The sequence below is a fragment of the Notolabrus celidotus genome, unplaced genomic scaffold (assembly GCF_009762535.1).
Source record: "Notolabrus celidotus isolate fNotCel1 unplaced genomic scaffold, fNotCel1.pri scaffold_279_arrow_ctg1, whole genome shotgun sequence".
Classification (NCBI taxonomy): domain Eukaryota; kingdom Metazoa; phylum Chordata; class Actinopteri; order Labriformes; family Labridae; genus Notolabrus; species Notolabrus celidotus.
In genome coordinates this window covers 6,001-12,000 of record NW_023260119.1, presented here as the reverse complement: position 1 = coordinate 12,000, position 6,000 = coordinate 6,001, and positions in this window count along the sequence as shown.

Here is a 6,000-nt window from a genome sequence, read left to right as displayed (position 1 = left end):
TGTGTGAGTGCCCTCTCCTTGAAGATGTATTTTTCGGTAATATATGTTTGGGTGTCTGAACAGGTAGGGCGAGGCAGAGCAGTTTATGTAAGAGTCTGAGACTGTGTGTGTGTGTGTGTGTGTGTGTGTGTGTGTGTGTGTGTGTGTGTGTGTGTGTGTGTGTGTGTGTGTGTGTGTGTGTGTGTGTGTGTCCCACCTCAGCAAAGAGTGTCTGGGTTGAATAAGTCTCGTACTGTAGGTCAGCAGGAACACATCTGAACATAGTGGCCTGATGTATAGACTGCTGTGTGTGTGTGTTTGTGTGTGTGTGTGTGTGTGTGTGTGAGTCGCAGCATGTGGCACTGACGAGAGCCAGCTTGGCCCAGCTCCGGTGAGTAATTGAGCGAGCACATTGTGGTCTTCGCTCACGCCTTTATTCTTCCACATCCCTGACTCCTTCTCGCTCACTCTCTTTCCCTCCACCTCTCCTCCCTGATCCCTTCCTCTTTCTCTTCCTTTCCTCCTCTCCCTCTCTTCCATTATCCTCTTTTTCTTTCCCCTTTCCTTTGCTCTCTGTCCTCTCGTGACAGTTGTTCGACACGGGAGGCCACGGGTGAGGACGAACACGGACAAAGGAAGGGCAAACAGGGAGACGGCGAGGAGGAGAGAGCTGAAATTAAAAGAGGGGAGATAAGAAGTGAACTTGAAAGGAAATAAGAAAACGACTAAATTAAGCTTGAAGGAAGGGAGAGGAAGACTCAGAACTCAAAACTGAGAGTTTGCACGGGTAAATTGGCGATTATAGGGTCCAAGCATCACGCGGTGGCGGTCAGAACGCCAAAAACAACCTTTTTATTTATGTTTTTTATGTTTGTTAAAATGACATCGTAGAGCTGACCCCGTCTGGTTTCTGTGGGTTAAAACACTTCCTATAGGCGAGCACCTCAAACCTCAAACAGCCACACTACCTCTCTGATGGCGTCCTTCATCAGCGGGGACAGGAAGTTCAATGTTTCTCTATAAGAAGAGTCTTCACTCCTGACATTCACAGAGAGGCGACAGCGCTCGCAGCTTTAATTATCTCTCTAATTTAACTTATTAAGTCTTTCTGGAATGAGAGGCTGATGATACAATTATTGTTTTTTTACAAAGTGCCATTTTGGAAGTTATCAAGCCGAGGAAGCTGTGATTAAAAACTGACGTTTGAGGTCTTCTGTCTTGCATGATTCTACCGCTTGGCCAAATCGGCATGCCTGAGTTTCTCTGCTGTACGGCCAAATTCCATCCGTGTCCGGTCCGCCTGCGATCCATCAAATAGAAGACTTGTGTATCTGATCCAATCCAATCCATTTTATTTATATAGCACATTTTAAAAAACAACAAGGTTCCCAAAGTGCTGCACAACAAATACAAACAGTAGAAATAAATAATAGTAACATTTAAAATACAGAACATTAAAAGACAAAACAGAGACCAACACAAACTCTCATGCTGTATTAAAAGCCAGGGAGTAAAAGTGAGTTATTGAGTGAGTGATATTTAAAAGGATCCAGGGTGGGGGCCAATTTGACTTGGGTGGGGTAGCTCATTCCACAATTTAGGAGCTACCACTGAAAACGCTCGGTCTCCCCTTGTCTTTGTTGGCCGGAGACACCAAACTGTCTACGTTGAGGAGAAGGAGGCAAGGACGACGTGCTGGTACTGAGGTGCAAGCTCAGAAAAGACGACATGGACCTGTCCTTCCACCCACCGTTATGGGGAATGTAAGATCTATCTACGATAAGGTGGACCAGCTAACCCAGCACCAGAGTAGCATCATGCTAACAGAGCTAACACCAGACACGAACGCCACATTGGAAGGATTTCACCTGCTGTGGGCGGACAGGATACAGGAGAGCAAGACTGGACTAACTGGGGAAGAAGGCCAGCTCAGTCCTGGACCCTGTGGAGGTGGTGGCTGACAGGAGGATTATGGCCAAGCTGTCGTCTCTGATGGACATTTCTTTACTTATATATTCTTGTTGAATTCTTGTTCTGTACACCTTCTTGTCTGCTGCTGGAACTCCATGAATTTCCCCGTTGTGGGACGAATAAAGGAGGATCTTATCTGATCTGATCAGCAGACCTCAGTGCTCTGGAGGGGGCGTAGATTTTTATGAGATCAGAGATATACTGAGGTGCCAGACCATGCAGTGACTTAAAAACAAACATTAAAATTAATTCTAAAATTCTCAACAGAGCAGATGGAGCGGGACAGGAAGTCAGGTTTCACCAAAACAAAATGAAAACATCCGGTTAATTTTCAGAATAAAACACTCTGTGTTATCAATCGGGAGGTTGGCGGTTCGATCCCAGCTCCGGCAGTCACATGCCGAAGTGTCCTTGAGCAAGGCACTGAACCCTGAATTGCTCCCTCTGTTGTTCAGAGGTGTGTGAGTGTGTATGAATGAGATTAGCTAACACTGATGGTCCCTCACTGTAGCAGCCTCTCCCATCAGTGAGTGAATGGGTATGAATGGGTGAATGTGACGGGTAGTGTAAAAAGCGCTTTATAAGTACATGTCCATTTACCATTTACCAGATCGTATTTCACTTAACTACAACAACAAACCAAAGTCATGATGAGCGGAGCCAGGCCTGGAGTCAACAGGTCAGAGGTTTTCAGAGGACCAGAAAGACAACATGGATGAGGAGAGGAGGAGGAGGAGAATCCTTGATTCAGGGATTACAGTGGGGAAAACCTTGGTCACATGACTCCAGCTGTCCGGAGGTCCTGCTGGAGGAGACGGACCAGACACAGATCTGGTGGAAGTCCAACGTTAGACTTTTTTTTTGTGGGGGGGGGGGGGGGGCTTTTTGCCTTTACTCTCCAGGACAGCTGAAGAGAGACAGGAAATGTGGGGAGTAGAGAGCGGGGGAAGAAATGCAGGAAATGGTTGCAGCCAGGAGTCGAACTGGCAACCTCTGCAACGAGGACTGTAGCCTCTGTATGTGGGGCGCTCAGACCGCTAGGCCACCAGCGCCCCGACGTTAGACTTTTTAATGCCTGCCTCAGTCGCCTCTAGCAGCTCTGGTGGTCTTGCACAAACCAAAACCATCACAGGCGACTCCTCATCATCATCCTGCAAGAGCTACACAGCTGCTCACACCTCCTCACTGAAACCAAACTGAGTTCATGGAGTTGTAAGAAGGCGTTGCACACAGATAATCTCCTGCTGTGAGGAGCATGTGTGAATGCCAAATCCCCAAAACCTCAGCGTCTGAAAGGACTGAAATTATCTACAAGATTTCATCCTGTAATCACACGCCGGGAGTCGTCGATCTGTGACGACTTCCTGACCAGGAACGAGAGGCGGAGTTAAAACGGGACCAAGAGGACCGGTTGGAGGGCGAGCCGGTGGAGGTAAAGGTCACAGAGATGGATGTTTCGTTAGGCGGGGTGGAGCTGTGGCTCAGTAATTAACCAGACTCCTAAATATGCACTTTATTTTCCAGACCCCCCTCTTCTTCTCTTTGTACTATACTCTATGGAGAAGCACTGACTCATCCCAGCCTATGAATAGATAGAGGTCCATTCCCTCTCCACCTCTGAATGAGGGCGGGGGCAGGTGGAGATAAGGCTAATGAGGGTCCCAGCAAAGGGCTGCTGCAGGACTCACGAGGGGATAACAGGCGAGGGTGGATGTCGGAGGTAGAGAGGGGAAGGGGGAGGAGTGGCGTGTAGATCTTGATAGTGGACGTGGTGTTAGGTGGAAAGGGAAAAGGTGGAGTGAGACTATTTGTGTCTGGAGGGAGGAGAGGAGGGAGAGAGGAGTCTGGTTGCAGTGTAGTAAGAAGAGGGAGGGAGGGAGGATTTGAGGTTATAAGGGCACATCCAGGTGGAGCAGGGAGACGTGAGTGGAGGACCAGAGTGGAGGGGAAGGTGTGGCTGGTCCAGTACCGTGGGGACGGAGGGTGAGAATGAAAAGAGGCTGAGTGGAGAGGGAGGAGGAGGAGGAGTGAGATGAGGCGAGGAGCAGAGAGAGGAAGAAGGAAAGGGGGCGAGGAAACATGATCAGAGTATGATGCCTGAGTGCAAAAAGCTGCAGTTCCTCAAGTGGCCACTAGAGGCTGTGTCCGAGAGTGAGTCAATCCCCATAGAGACCCATGTTAAAACAACAAACTTTGCAGCAGAGTGAAAACAGGTTTACAGTAAAGCTTTTTCTCTATTTTGACGATGTTTACGTTACACCTTTCTGAACCACTGGTCACAGATTTAGTGTTTCTTGTTGTTTTATTTATCAGTATGTCGACGTGTGTCTTGGTACACAGCTACCAACATGTAGCTATGTTGCTATGCTAACTAGCGCTAGCATTTTTCCATGCAAACTAAAAATCATCCACTAGATCTTCAAATCTGCAGACGTGGGGAGTCAAAGCGACCTTTGTGTTTATTAAGACAGCCTATAACTAGCATGCCTCCCTCCTAAGCTCCTTGTTAGCACACATGTGTGCAGGGAATGAAAAACGGAGGAGGGGTTGAGTTGTATTTTATACAGTCTATGGGCCGAACAAGCTCCGAGCTCTGACTTCCTGTTACAGACCGGATGGCGTTGTGACGTATGAAAAACACTGAAAACTGAAACGGCTGGTTTCAGCACACATTTACAGAAAGGTGGAGAAATCAGAACAGGGGCAGAATGGATTCTTTGACTTTTCAGGGGGTTTGTAGACAGGGACACAGATTTCAGGGAGAGAACCATTAAAAAGTCCATTTTGCATGATATGTCACCTTTGAGAAGTAAAAGCACATTTTAAAAAAGTGTGTTTTTAATGTGGCTCGCCTGATCTCCTCTGGCAGGTCATTCCAGAGTGACGGGGCCCTGACTGCAAAGACCCGGTCGCCTCTGGTTTTTAACCTCGCCCTTGGGAGATCCAAGAGGGACCTGCCGGAGGATCTCAGGCAGCAGATGGGGACATACATTTTAAGGCATTGACTTAGGTACTCAGGGGCCAGTCCATTTAAGGCTTTAAAAGTGAGAGTTAAAATCTTAAAATCAATTCTAAAACCCACAGGCAACCAGTGACAGGAGGCTCAAATCAGTGTGATGTGTTCCCTTTTCTTTGTGTGTGTGTGTGTGTGTGTGTGAGGAGTCTGGAGTTCTGAGAGGTTGTGTTTGCTTAGGCAGGTGTAGAGTGAGTTACAATAATCTAATCGGGAAGTGATGAATGCATGGATGACAGTTTCTAGGGCCTGATCTGAGAGATTTTGCGCAGCTGATAGAAACAAGACTGAAGTGTGGTTTGGATATGTTGGTTGAAGTTAAGGTCTTTATCAAAGGTGATGCCAAGATTCTTGCAGTGGGGGGTGACAGGAGAACCAAGCTGAAGTGAGGAGAGAGTCTGTGATGAGTGTGGACCTCTGATTGACCTCAGAATAAGATACCTGTGTATTCAGTCTGATTATAATACTTTGACTTCACTGTTATTAAAACAATCAGCAGAGAGAAATGATGCTAACAACTCATATCAGACGAAACAAGGAGCAAGCTGCTGGGAGCTGCAGAACTGTGTTTATGTGCTTATATATCAAACACTTGGACCTTCAAATGGAGCAGGAGACAAATGAGGTGAAAGTGCTATTAGCATCCACAATGAGAGAACCAGGGCAGGTGGGACTCACACCCGAACATCTGATGTAAATCTGTCTCCCTTCTGTTAGCTGCCAGAGGATGGAGCTGACCTCACCACTGAGACACATTCACACACAGAGAGACAGAAGGCGGTGAGCACAGGACGAATAAAAGAGACCCTACAATCCTTCAACCTGTTTTACTCTTCCTCTCTGAGAGCAAATAACCGCTTCGAGTGCTGACGTTAATCTAACGTATGGGCGCAATCTGCCTGCGATGTAAAGCCGCAGAGTCGGCGATGGAGAGAGCGAAGGAGAGGTGCTTCAGGGAGGGTGAGGTACGGAGAGAAAAAGTTATGGGGTGAGTTTAAAAATGGCCACGTTCTAAATGGCCGCAGTAAATTGAGACC